The following is a 13,676-nucleotide window of genomic DNA, read 5'->3' as shown; positions in this document are numbered from 1 at the left end:
AATTTCTGGGTTGCCAAACTGAAATTTATCTCAGAATCTCATATTGCTATATTGCTTACTAGCATATGCGCCTAGTAGAGTCTACTCGAAATCTTCGTCACTCGAGGACCGCAAGGGGTGTAATAGACCAGTAAAAATTGACGAATTTCAGTTCGCCGAAAGAGAAGATAGAGGAGACCAGTTCGATCAATTACAACGTCATCCATCAATTCCGCGATATTCACTGTTCACCGAATGAGAAGACATTGCGGAAAAAGACAAAGCCAAGGAAACAGCAACGGTTAAGTAACTCGGAAGAGAGGGTAGTAACGGAAGTGGAAGTTTTCGCCGCGGGATGAACGTTGCGAGAAAATTATCGAGTTTCGACGTATCAGAAAATCATACAGAAGGAGAAGGAAGTAGAGGAAGCGTGGCGAGAAACCGTAATGGAGCTATTAACTCCATGAACTTATGAAGTGGGCAAAGTTCCTGGGACTCGGCCGCTAGTATAGTATATGTCTATCGGATAATGCTGTATCGAGTACAAGCTTATGGCGCGCACGAACCGTTCTATAATTCTTGTTGGTGTTCGACGTAACAACTTTCACGTACAAATATCTCAATGATACGGCGATAATTCGATTCTAAAGGGGCACCGGTTATCGGCTATCCTATCATGGATCTTTAACTATCCCGGGTACTTTGACTTTTTCTTGCATAATAACTGGTTCATTACGTTCCGCCGCGAAATTCCTGGTGAGCTCTGATATCCCTCTCTTTCGCTAATTACAACTACATTACACCGTATCTTGTAACGAGCCTGGCGCAAACACCGTTTTTACTGTCGCTATCAAACCCTTCTACGTTCGAACGATTTTATCAGATTTATAGTTCAATAGTTTTCTTGCGAAACTTTGACCGCTGGAAAACCGCTCTCGAATTTGCTCGCTCAGAAAATTGAAAATGATACTCTCGAATAGACTTTCTTTGTATAAAAATCATTCTTTGTATTCATCATTTGTTCTTTGTGTGATCAACTCTGTTCTTTTGCAATCTCTGTTTTCCGGGGACTTGCTTCGATGATAGCACAGTGAAAGTAAAATTATAGAGAATTCATAAATTTATAAATTAATTTTAATTTCTTCAATTCATCACCGATCCACTCAAAATAGTAATTTATATTTTATTTATGCCACGGAAATGATACAGACAAATCAAGTTGTTTGCAGATTTAGTTTGTAGAACAATTACGGCGACTAATGCGGATGGTAAGTGATATAGTTTATGTTCCCCGAAATCAATTTTGTCCTATGTTAATACTGTCTGACCGGCACTATGTCACAACTGAAAGGGCAAACAAGTTATCGTGGTTAATACGTGCAGAAGATAGTAGAGACGATGCTCTTTCCAATGCATTTTGTCCGATTTCGATATCTCAATCCGATCTCGAGATATGAGCGTTTAAATATTGGGCGTAGACCATGGGGTGGGGGTAGAGTGGGGGGAGGGCTCCATTCATAAACACTAATAGTAAATAGTAAAAACTGACCTGCCGCAACTGTCGTCTCGTAGGGCAGGTCAATGACTAGTGTGCGAGAGACAGAGAGATCTCAGTTTGCGAAAGAGATAGACATAGTCGAATATTAAAAATTGCCTTCGTCTTTACACGACGATATCTCGGGAACCAAGGGTCGTATCGTAATGGAACAAAAACTGTTTTAAAGAGCAGGCCTCGTGCTCGCCACCAGCCCAGGTTTTGTTAAAATAGCGTAAATAATTTCAAAGTTACAACAGTTTCAATATTAACTAATTTCAATACGATTTCCCCGTGCGTTGCATGCATTTCAATGGGTTCAACTGAACAGGTATCCTTTGTTTAACATTAATTAGCATATCTTGGGATAGAAATGTTGTTTATAACTATTTCGTTAACTGTCTGTTGCGTGGTTGTCGGTTAATTATTTTGTAAAGATAGTTATTGAACACGTTACAATATGGTAAAATTAATTTGTACTTGGACTCTGTGAGTCACAGATGACCCGGCTGAACTTTTCCTGTGACTGATCATTATAATTGAAAGTTTTTAACGTTAGGTCTCCGGGAATCGTCAAGATAACGCGTTCTATTTTAAATTTATGACTATTAAATTTATTTCTTTGGATACATATTATTTAAAGAATGGGTAAAAATATGGACAGACACATCTTCGTTATTTTTACAAAGTAAAATAGTTGCTTTTGGAGCTCAGTAAATCAAGTATCAATAAGTAGACAGCGGATCTTTATGGAAAATAAAAACCGAATTGCAACAAACTGGGTTAAAATAAAAATTTAACTTCTGACTTATTACGTTTAATGGTTTGAAAATACTATAACCGTGTCTGTAAATTTTTCCAACATATTTACGAACGTTTCTATAAAATCCGGAATCTAGTGATAAATCACGCGGCAAGAACGCAAATAAATAATTTATTCCGAAATCCATTGTACTCATAATGATTATCTGTGTAGTTATGAAGTAGGCACACGTAAAACGACGAGCTCACCGTACCTCCGAGCAAACCATAAAGCGTGCCAGATCAAGCTAATCTCCCAGAGCGTTTTCCCCGGATTACCGCCGGCGGTGGGTCCAATTTGGCAGCGCTAATCCGTGGCTCGTCACATCGCCGGCCGGGCCGAAACTTCGAGGAAGATAAAGAGACGTCTAGGCGAAAAGTAGTAAAAGTTTCGCTCGCCGAGGAACGGGCGGCGGTTCCATTTGCCTTGCAACTCGCGAAACAGGGTGTGCAGAGTCGCTTCGGCGTCGAAATGCAAATGGAATCTCTTGATTGAGTTTACCAGCCAGTCCGCGTGTTCTTCGGTTCGGGAAGAAAAAGGGTGGCTCTCTCCGAGTCGATTTGACGTATCGACGGCTTTCCACTCCGCTTGCTGCTCACGAATAATCGCGACAGGAACGGGGAAGAATGCTAGTTCCATTTTCGGCGTACAGGCGCCCGTCCCCCGGCGTGTTCCCTCGCAAATGGAGACAAATTTATATACCGACAGAGAGAGGGAGAGAGAGAGTGAGAGAGAGAGAGAGGGGCGCGCGACGCGGAACGAAAAACCCGGCCACTTTTGATAAATTGAATCGATCGATTGTTTTTTGCTCCCATCGAACGCGGCCGCTCGACGCGCCAGACACTTTTCACGCATGAATTATTCGTTTTGCCGACGCGCGACGCGATCCGCTCGAGCGTTTTTTTGGGTAAACAAAGTGCTCGGCCTGTTCATGAACGACATCCTCCACGTCGGCGGAGATTTAAACGGCTGCGAAGGCGTTTCCGATTGCGTGAGCTTCGGCCGAGGTAAAATAACGGGCTAGCCGTGCGTAAACAGAGCATTCCTGCCTCTATTCCGCCGACTTTGTTTGCCAAAATATTGTTGCGCGTTTGCCACGCCAAGATTCGAGCTCGTATGTATCCGACTTCTAACAGTAACGTTTAACAAACACTAACTTTTCTCTATACACAGCGATTTCTCTATATATGTCGCCAAGAGTTCGATGATAAACGTCGCGGAATTATCCCCACTCCTGTGGGGTGAATATAATACGACTCGGGCACGTCTCCTGGACGATACATGACGCTGGCAATAGTATCGAGAATTCACTATTGTAACGGAAATGGCTAAGAATTTGGATAGATAAATTTTCGTCATTTTTATAAAGTAATATAAAATAGTCACTTTTAGTGCCCCGTAAAGCTAGTGTTAAATATTAATCAAATAGTTCTCGACTAGAAACACGAAGAATATTGAAAATCCTAAATGGTCCTAATTTTTCTACCCGGGGCTGTACCTCCACTAGGATTCCAAATGTGAAAAATAAATTCCACCTAATTCCGCCAATTCAAACCGCATCTAAAAATTGCGAATTTCTCCGATGGTGCAAAAGCCGTCAAAGAAAATTCGCCTGTGTCGAACGCCAGAGAATTCGTGAAAAAATCCGATTGCGGACATCGGGAGGGGGGGGTGATATAGCGGTGAAAGGAATCCGGCAGTTAGGGGTAACAGCGACCGATAGCGATGATCGTTCGGGCGAGAAGATGGCGGGCCGGTTTAATTGAACACAGCAGCCCGGGACCGCTGCGGAAAGCCGCATTACCGTTCCTGGAAGCACAAATCTGTCGGGTGCAAACGAAATGGCCGTCCCTTCTGCTAGTTGATGGCCGGACACCGTGAACTCCTATATTTCATCGTGGACGATGCCATCGACGACTATGAATGGCGGCGTAACGACGGCACCCCCGCCGCCGATCGAGCCTCGGCCCGCGGTCGTTCACTCTACCCGGAATCGGTCCCGTGTATCAGTTTTTAGGGATTGATAAATTTAACTGGTGGGACTATCGGGCTATTCCCGGCCGACGGAGACGGACATGACCGGGTCATTAGCACTCGTGCGATTTATGGGATCTGCGGCCCCCGTACGGCCTTTGATTCCCAGAACTTGACTGATGGACGATGCAAAACCCGTCTTCCGCGAACCTATCGGCCAACCTTCGATCCACCGATAAACAACGACGATAACTGGCTCCGGGATGGTACCTGCGTTGCCAAATTTCCTCAAATTGCTGCCATTTGTTGCTACTGGACTGCGGATTTTTATGCAAAATCAAAGTTCTCTGAAATATTCCGAGGTACAGAAGCTACGTAGACACGTACAGTCATTTCTAGATACGGAGTGATTTCTCTATATATGTCGCCAAGGCCTGCATGATAATTGTCGCGGAATCATCCCCACTAGGGGGGGCCCAAAGCTCGAGTTGCCTGTGTAAACGTGTCCTTTTCAACGTTCGACAGTATATAAAAAAGAAGTATCTTCTAGCCGATATATGTCCCCGTATAAATAGTTAAATAACAAATAATATCCACATTATGAAAACAGTTACGGGATGCTTGTTTATTATTTTTTGACAGTTTCACGATGTCATCGTTGATACACTGGTTTTGTGAGGATGATGATATATTTTCTTTTTTGAAGATAGTTTATTTAAGATCGCATCAGTATCTCGGGTTATTAGCGGACGGATGATAATACCTTAAAGTTGCGGGGAACTGGTGATCGATACAGCACCGTGGAATTTTCAATCGGGAAACGATCAAAGGATATTAACCTTCCATTAATTATCGAAGGAGTGTGGTCTTCGTTAACGCCTAATAAAGTCCAAACAGATTTTTAAAGAGCGAGTTACCGGTACCGCGGGAAAGTTCGAGCTTGTTAAAAAGTTCGGTCTTCAATGTTCAAGTTAGTTAACGCGGCCCGGTGTAAAAACTCTGACAGGAAAATTGAATTATTCTTTGCGACGATAGGTCCGGCGACATTATAGAACTTTCTGTGTTCTAGTCCCTTTCATCCTGCCGCCCCTTCGTCAAATTTATTGAGCCGTGAAATTAACGACATGCTGCAGAAATTATAAAAATGTACAATAGAAGCCGTAGTCAATACTGAATATTATATTTGAGTCGTGGAATATAAAATAATCTAAAAGTCATAGAAATGTAGAATTTACAAATAATATTACAGAAATGATAGACATATGAAATATTATAGAAGTTATAAAAATGATGTGTGAAATATTATAGAATTCATAAAAATACAGAATATTGTAGATGTCGTAGCCAATATAAAATATTATATTTGAGCCGTGGAATATAAAATGATCTAAAAGTCATAGAAATGTAGAATTTATGAATAATATTATAGAAATGATAGACATGAGATATTACAGAAGTTGTAAAAATGACATATGAAATATTGCAGACTTCATAAAGATACAGAATATTATAGAAGTCGTAGCCAATACAAAATATTACATTTGAGTCGTGGAATATAAGATGATCTAAAAGTCATAGAAATGTAGAATTTACAAATAATATTACAGAAATGATAGACATATGAAATATTATAGAAGTTATAAAAATGATGTGTGAAATATTATAGAATTCATAAAAATACAGAATATTGTAGAAGTCGTAGCCAATATAAAATATTATATTTGAGCCGTGGAATATAAGATGATCTAAAAGTCATAGAAATGTAGGATTTATAAATAATATTATAGAAATGATAGACATGGAATATTACAGAAGTTGTAAAAATGACATATGAAATATTGCAGACTTCATAAAGATACAGAATATTATAGAAGTCGTAGCCAAAAAAAAATATTACATTTGAGTCGTGGAATGTAAGATGACCTAAAAGTCGTGGAAATGTAGAATTGATTTACAGAATATTTTGGAAATGGTAGAAATGTTGAAGTTCATAGGAGAAAAATGCAGAATGCCCCGGCAGTTGTGATTTAAGAATATATATAGTTGGAAAGAATCCCTGAACCATTTAAAGTGACCTTTAACTGCTCAGGAGACACGAGTAGCTCGGAGATATAAGCGGGCACTTGACAAAATTAATTATTTTAGCGGCGACCGCACAGAGGAGCCGCGAGCATTTAATAATGCGAAGCGGAGCGGTAAAAGAATGTAATACGGTATCTCAGAAAATTTTCATTACCTTTCGCGGAGCAGCGATTCCGCGTTACCAGAATGAAGCGGAAGACCGAGGGTGTAGCTTTCAATGACATAAAAGAGCGCGGGGAAGGAAAGTAGCAGCGGCGGAACTGAAGTATGCAAAGGTTGAACTCGACCGCATTACAACTCCCATAACAGAATTAAAAAAGTTTGCTCGGTATATTAAAGGGAAATATGTGAAACACGATGTTATTAGTCGCTGCCCCGATAGAAGCTTGAAAGGAGTCCGGCTAACGTCGGCGAACATTTTGATGAAAGAAAAATGGGTCATCCTGTATAACGTTCCTCTGTATCGCCGTTTCTTTGCACGCAATGGAACTGTGCCGGGAAATATGTTCAATTTTAATCATCGACATCTTTTTGCGTGCAAAAGTGCACGGCAAAGATTTCCTTTTAACGCACGGAAAGAAAGAGAGGGGGGGGGGGAGATTTTCTTTTCAAATAAAATTTGCCAGCGATACGAGAGCTCGACTGCCGTTTTATAATATGTGGATTTTCTTGAATAATTTCGCGTACAGCAGGAGAATGCTAATTTGAGCAGCTCCGTTAAGCTAACGTCATATTTTATGTTGCCTGGCAGCCGGCAACTTCAACCATAAGTTGCCTTTAACGGTGAATTAATTACCAGTCGAAACCGGCTGCAATAAGTAGATTAAACTTCGCAGTCGTTACTTATTCCCCGCGAATGAACATTACAATAGGATCATTCGACGACAAGATAGCGAAAGACAAATTACTTTAACCCGACATCGCGGCAAATTGTGCTCGCTATCACGGTGAATTACGGGCACAATAGTGTAACGCGTTTTAATTACTTCGCTAAGGGAGGAGTCAGACGTTCAATTAAATAAATCCTCGAGAAACAAATTTATTCGCGGGCGATCCCTGCTTCGTATTTATCAAGTTCGGCGATGAATAATCCCCATTGTTCGATTAATATAATGGTGAAATCATTGAAATTCGCGGGCTAATAAAAGTCTGAGGACCCGCGCCCGTGATTAATGCGCCGCGATAATATTATTGTACGACGATACTATAAAACTTGCGGTGTCAGTACGAATTATTTCTGTTCCATTGAACCTTCGTAGAATAATATTTTACTTTCCATGCTCGCGGCGGAATCTCGTACCTTCGCTGCATAATGCGCATGGTCAAAAGACCGTGCGAAGAATCGCGAATGTTATGTGCGATTTTAACGCGGAGGCGAGCGGAACATTTTTTTTTTGTACGCTTCTCTAAAATTACGAGGAATGTACTCCATGTTTAATTGGTTCGTTTATTTTAGGGTTAGGCAAATGTAGCGATTTCAAGTGAAAAATTAGGTGCAGTACTTCGCTAGTTTGTTTTCGAGGTAGTGAGGGAGGAATAATTTTACTTTGTGTCAAGATTTATTTTATGGTCTGGACCTTCTGTGAAAAATTTGTGGTAGGTTGTTGGCAAAATTATTCTCGGTCTAAATCTTTCATCTGAAGCCATAAAAAATCCAAGTTTTAAATATAAAATCGCTGCATTCGACAGAGAATTAATAAAATCGCTTGTAGAATATTTATGGTATAATTATTTCAAGGTAGCGCAGAGCAAAACAGAATTAGAATCATTTCATGGACAGGAACTCCTGTGGAAAATTTGCGATGTGGTAGGGGTTGTTTGCAAAATTATTCTCGGTTGAAATCTTTCCTCAGAAACTGTTTACGAGAGCGTTTATATTTAAAAGTTGCCGCATTCGATAGAGAACGAATGAAATCATTTGTAGAATATTAATGGTATAATTATTTTAAGGCAGCAAAACGGAGCGGGGCGTCATTCGATCATCAATTTCGCAAACATTCTGCACCAGTGGCTGATTTCTGCCGACCGCAAAAGCGTTCTTTCGCGGAATCAATGAAACGCAGCGTTCTATTAATACCGGCGCGTACGTTTCCCACCGTTCGCGAATCGCGGCTGGTTATTTATTTGTTGCATAAAGAAAAACAAAAACAAATAAAAAAAATCTCCGCGACAGATAGGCCTGTGTCGGAGAAAGGTCGCGGGTGGCGATAGCTCGCGTGTGTTTTTCGATTAAACAAAAATTACGGGAGTCGATGGGAAAAAATTCGAGGCCAGAGGCGCGGGCAGCTTTTTTTTTCGAGGGCGAAATTGGAAAACGGTCCTGCGATGGGGGAGAGGGCACGTGTGCGGGAAAGTTTGCGTTGTCCTTTTCCGCGGCGATTTTCGTGTGCACGGGGAAGAGCGAAAAGTCACGCCAAGTAGTCGCGCTGAAACAAGTGTTGATCGATGTCGCCCCGGTTCTCGCCGATTTTTCCTTCCACCGATTTTTATTTTCACGCCCTGCACCCCCGCCTGTTTACCCACCGTCGAAACACGTTTTTTCATTTAGCGATTATCAAGAGGATTGCATTTTGAACGCTCGGCGCCGACCACTCTCGCTTTTTCTCCATCGGCGGGGAGGTTTTTCCAGGATCGACAACGGATCGCGGCTCGATCCGGTCACCAGAATCGAGTGTCTGTGATTTGATCTTTCAATTTGACCGAGAGCTCTTGAAATACATTTCTATCTGGATTTCTGTTTTCCACGCTGCTTTGATCGTAAATAGGCGGATATGAGTGTTCGTGGAGTCGAGGATTAGCTTTTTGTAGAATTTAGTCGATTATGCAGCATCGCGATCGATTTGTTTCACTCGTGGATGATCGAGTGCGTTTGGCAGTTCTTGGGGAAATTTTTCTGCATTAGACAAGCATGAAATTCTCGTAAAAGTATGTTTTTAAATGTAATTAATATGCCCTCTAAAAGTAATTTCGACTTGCTCGTCTAAGAATGATAAAAATAAGTAGGAGTAATTTGAAACAGTAAAAATATCAGAACAATTGTTCAATATTGTTACATTATTTTAAAGCTGTTAAACATATTAAAAAGGAAAATAAATTTTTATTTCACTCCAGTTTGTTGCAATTCAGGTAGAAAATTTTTATTTTAAATAAGGATCTGCTGTCTAGTCATTTATATTCTTATGAGAAAAACACTTGGATATTTTTTGATTTATTTTACCTATTATAATGTGGTGTCAGGACATCTAAGTGTGCTTCTCCTAATGTATTAAACTAATTGGCGATTTTTATGTGAAACAAAATTTTTCAAATACAGCCAAACTCTTGTCATTCTTTAATTATTTTTATAAAATGGAAATAGCATGTGGAAATTGAATCTTTCGACTGTTTCCAATGTTTCTTATTTGGTTTTTCTATATTGCTCGTTTTACAAACACTTTGCCGCACGAATGTATGAAATCGAAGTTATGGGAGTTTTTCTTCCACTAAAGTTATTTATTCAGTAGCTTGAACATGATCAAGACAGGCACTAGATTCTAGTAACTGGAGGTAAATATACGCACACGTTCTCGTGTAATATTGAACAGCAACTTTCACTATCGTGACACAGGAATTTATGACTAGATCGCGGATTTTCTGCATCAATGGCACTTCTATTTCTAATCGCAGTATAATAAAATGTTCAACACTGCGTACTAAGATTTTCATTTTCTCTGCAATATCAGAAAACCTCTGACATAAGAGCGTAGAAAAACTTCTACAAATTACTATATAAAATATCGAATGTTGACACTAGATTTTATGCATCAACACTTGTGAAATTTCACTGGAATTAAATTTCTAAAATGATGCATTAACATTTCTAGAAATTAGTATATAAACTGTCTAATGTTGACACTAGATTTTATGCATCACTTGTGAAATTTCACTGGAATAAAATACCTAAAATGATGCCTTAAAATTTCTAGAAATTAGTATATAAACTGTCTAATGTTGACACTAGATTTTACGCATCACTTGTGAAATTTCACTGGAGTAAAATACCTAAAATGATGCCTTAAAATTTCTAGAAATTAGTATATAAACTGTCTAATGTTGACACTAGATTTTACGCATCACTTGTGATATTTCACTGGAATAAAATACCTAAAATGATGCCTTAAAATTTCTAGAAATTAGTATATAAACTGTCTAATGTTGACACTAGATTTTACGCATCACTTGTGATATTTCACTGGAATAAAATATCTAAAATGATGCCTTAAAATTTTTTATTTTCGTCAGATTTAACAAAAATTCAACTCAAATTTCTATAAATCCGTCCATAAAAGCGACCGTTTAAATTTCGAATCATCTCCACTGTTATATCTCTGTACTTTCCATAAAAGTTTCGACTACAATACAGAAACAAGTAGGAAAGTACATTTTCAAGAAAGGACTCGAAGCAACCGGCATTAAATAAAATTCCCCGCTTCAAGACCTGCTCCACTGACATAAAAATAAAATTAGACCGTTCGTTCTCTCGCCCGCTATTTTGAAATTAATCCGTGTTAACGTTAGACATTTCCACGGTTCTCTCTATTAATTTTTTAAAAGCTCCTCTTCTGCCGCAATTGTACAGCGCTACGGTCGAGATCCAGGAATTGGAGTACTGACATTGGAATTACGACTTCAACGTCCCGCGACAAACATGACGGCTGGACTGCTCGTTTTTTAATGAAACTCTTACCAACACGTTCGCGACATTCTGCTGATTGAAATCTGACCGAATATGACACAATTCGGAGCGGAATTACTAATTCGATTAACGATCCAGTAGAGCCTCGATTATCCGAACACATGATACCTAGACTAAAATCATAGATAGAATCTCATGCATTTCTAACAAAATTGAGTTTTTGAAAGGGTGTAGCCGGTTGAGCAGGTCAAATAAAAGAATTTGCCATAGGCCATTCGATAGCTTATTCAAAGAAAATATTTTGTGCCAATTTTCAACCCTGTATGTCGACATGGGGGGTAGCAACGGGGTAACAAAGAAAATCAGGCTTTTCGGTCATTTCTCTTACCCTGTACAATTGATAATTCTGAAAAAAATCAGGCATATATTAGTGACTAGAATGCACGTGTGTGAATTTTTTCAGAATTTTTAGATCCAAAACCGAATTTTAAAAAATAAAAGAAGCTTATAATGCCGAAGTCTTACAAAAGTTAAGAGATACAAAGTCTATATTTTTCCAGTTTCCGCGTCTCATCATCAGTTGATTTTAAATTTCTCAAATTGGGGGCAGTCTGATTAATTCCGATGATGAGACGGTAAGTAGATACATTGCTGTATGGCGCCGGCAGAGAATTCGGTAGGCAACCCCTGAACTGCAGGGTCTGCAACAACATTTCTCTTCCACTTTTCCGAAGCGTGCTTTGGCGTTTCTGGTCGCGCAATTATTCCGCCAGGGACGGGAAAGCGCGGCGACAATGCCCGGCGACGGAAAAATAGAGGGTCGAAAAATAAAGGAAAACGAAAAAATAGGGGTGGGAGTGGGGTAGGAAAAGGGAAAAAGAAGAAACGCGATCCGAAACGCGGCCGCCGAGGGTGAAATTAAAATCTCACGCAAGGCTTAAAAGAGCCGCTAAAAAACAGTTCGCCGTCTCGTTCCGTCGTTGAACCGGGGCGTGTCGGGCCCGCCGAAAACGAGGAAATAATTTACGTTCCGCGTTGCCCGTTGTCGCGTCCACGAAAAAGAAAATAGAGAGAACAGAAGTGAAAAGTAAAAGAGAGCGAGAGGGAGAGAGAGAGAGAGAGAGAGAGCAGGGAGAGAGATGAGAAAAAGGGGGTGGAACGCTGCCGAAAGAATTCGTACGAGGCGAAAGTTGACGAGTAGGCCTCGCTTCGCCTCGTTACTCGTTCTCTACGTCTGCCGTCTTTTTGTCAGGTAAAAAACTTCCTGGAGGAAAAAGGAACCAATTTAATAAGGCCTTAATAACTTGGCTGGATGGGGGCGGCAGACGGCTGTGTTTGACGGCTCTACCCCCTTTACGTCCCCTTCACGTTCTCCATGGGAAGAATTCACGCTTCTTTGTTACTATGGCGCGCCACTGGCATAATGATGCTCGATGATCACTCGTGAAAAGTGTCTACCCGCCTTCTTCGACGATGAGTCTGTCCGCGCTGGCCAATTGACCGGGTTCAGATTTTTTATTATTGAAATTACAAAGCTGCTTTCGTGGGAAATGATTGAATACTCGATTAGAGTTCATTTCATGATAAGAACCGTACGATGCTCAACAGTATTCCCACCGTACCTATTTTCACTTATTGTTCTTTGAAGTATCAAACTCTTTTACATTGTACCTCCAGTTACTTGTACATTAAAAAGAAAAATGGGATAAACTTCACCTTCTGGGACCAAAAATTTTGCACTCTTTTTCACGCAGTCCCGTAGATTTTGACGGGAAAACTCCAGAAATGCAAATTTTAAAGCTCGGAGCTCACTCGTTCGAAAGTTATACGCTCGTAGAATTGAGCGATTTCAAGCAAAATCTACAGGATTGTATATAAAAGACTGCAATAATTTTCCTTTAATGCGTCTTTGCAGTCTCAATCGTGGTCGTAGTGTTAAATAAAATCTCGTCATTTTTATGAGGCAACAGGTCAGACGCTTTAACATTTTTCTACCAGTTCAAAGATCTGTAAAATGTCCAGAAAAAATCGTACATCCAGTTTTATGGGATCGTTCCAAGGAGGAAGTTTTATCCCTCAAATCCGTGGTATATTTATTCCCGAAAAAAATGTATTTATCACATTTGAGGGAGTCGAATCGGCAACGCGGACAAGAAAAATCGGATTTGCATTCGTCGGGGCAAAATGATCGAAATGTGTAGCGCGGGGACAATCCGGGCGAAGAAAAACGGTCAACAAAGGAAGGAAACAAACTGTTCTAAAACGACGCCCGGCGAGATCGCCTTCAAACAGAATCGTCGGAATATAAAGCGACAAACCGTTCGATAAACCGTGGGCAGGCCGAATACCGATTCACGGGCCGATGGACTCATTACGCAGTCACGGGGTTGGTCGTTCGGGGGTTTCGCTTTGACCGGGCGCGTAAACGGCGACAACGTTTCGAACGACGGGGGGGACGGGAGACGAGAAAAACAACAAAAAAAAAAAAAGAACGAATAAATAAAACCAGAGGAAAAAAGAGGCTCGGCGATAAAAATCCTCCGAAGGTTGGTCTTTGTGTCGGCCGGCTTCGCGAGACAAATATTTGCCGGACCGGGAAACAGAAATACTTATTCGCGTCGAATAAATAC

At 40.4% G+C, this 13,676-nt stretch overlaps 1 protein-coding gene across 2 annotated transcripts in view; it reads left to right on the top strand.

Moving 5' to 3' along the window:
* Sli (slit guidance ligand) overlaps positions 1 to 13,676 on the top strand; it is a 689,366-nt gene that overhangs the window by 629,203 nt on the left and 46,487 nt on the right. The window lies entirely within an intron of this gene.

Source organism: Halictus rubicundus, chromosome 5 (assembly GCF_050948215.1).
Source record: "Halictus rubicundus isolate RS-2024b chromosome 5, iyHalRubi1_principal, whole genome shotgun sequence".
Classification (NCBI taxonomy): Eukaryota; Metazoa; Arthropoda; class Insecta; order Hymenoptera; family Halictidae; genus Halictus; species Halictus rubicundus.
The sequence above is the reverse complement of the archived record's forward strand: the minus strand, read 5'-3'. Positions and strand labels throughout refer to the sequence as shown.